Raw genomic sequence first — 1,471 nt, forward strand, 5'->3', positions numbered from 1 at the left:
CGGTAGAAAATGCACTAAAGCAGTACTGATGGCCCATACTATTTAGTTGACGTATGATGGGTTTAATTGAGTTTTTAGCGTATTAGCTGGTTGAACAATATTTAGTTGACAAAAAAGTTTTCTTACGCTCACAAAATTTTAATTTTTTTTAATAAAATACATGTCCAAACACAACTTCATTTTCCAAAAGATATTTTTCAATACAACTTCAAAAACTCTTTTTTCAAGTTTCAACCAAATCTAGGTCCAACGCTAGAAGTTGCATATAAAAGAGTATTTATTCCTTTATAAGGTGTTTTTGGTAGGAATGAAAATATTTTCTGGAAAATAAATATTTGGTAAGTAGGCAAAAAAAAATATCCCGAGAGCATTTATGTATTTTCTAAGCAAATACTATAAGGTTGAGGTGGGGTGATTATATTTGAAGGTAAGGGTGGATATACGCAGAGGGGGCGCATCCCTATCCAAAATTTTCACTTTAACTGTTACGCGGCGCCTTCCAGAGATTCCTTGAAAGGGCGACGTAAGGCTAAACAACTGATGTCAGTATAGTTATTGTCCGCCAACTAAGGTCCCCTCCGTACGCTAGACAAGATTGTCAGTGCCGTACGGGAAAACCAATGTCAAGAGCAATTGAGAGAACAGAAATGAGGATTGAGAATGAAAGAAAGCTTGGTTGCATTAATGAAAGCTACTACAGAAAAGCAACACGGTGTTGAGGGGAAGAGTCATCATGTTATGCCTCGCATTATTACGTCGATGTTATGCTCCGCAAAATTATATTACGACGATATTACACTTTGTAGTATTGTACGTTGAATTTGTCGTAAGATAATTGACATCAGTTCAAGGACAAGATTATTTGGAGATTATAAGTATTATGCAATTTCAAACAATTGATGAGTAAATTCGTGAAGGTGAAAGGGTAAACGAATCAAAGAAAATGAATTTCGTCAAAGTTTGACATTTTGGGATAAAATATGGCCCGAGCTAAAATATCTGGTATTTATGGACTAGTACCATATAAGGTACCACATGACCATGATAGCAAGATGTATAAGGTGTGTTAAAAGTGAGTAGTATTTTAAGTAATTTGGGATAATTATTAATTATACGGGTAATTGGTTAATTACTGGGTAACGAAACATTACCTAATTACCTAATAAATAGATAAAGATTAAACTTTCCAACCCCATCCCTACGTGACAGCAAGCCACATCTCAAAGGAATGACTCTTAGTCATTCTTATTAGGTGGCAACCTAATATTCCAAATACAAGGCATTTCAATTCAAAAGAATTTCCATACAAAGATACTACAATGACAAGTGGGGACGTTAGTCAGGAATTTCAACAAATTCATTCTCAAGATACTACAATCATATTTTAACATTTCCATACCAAAGACTCTACCATCAGAAGTGAATTCATTTAAGCTTTCAACAAATCTCATTCTCAAACACTACAATTAGA

The sequence above is a fragment of the Nicotiana tomentosiformis genome, chromosome 11 (assembly GCF_000390325.3).
Source record: "Nicotiana tomentosiformis chromosome 11, ASM39032v3, whole genome shotgun sequence".
NCBI lineage: Eukaryota > Viridiplantae > Streptophyta > Magnoliopsida > Solanales > Solanaceae > Nicotiana > Nicotiana tomentosiformis.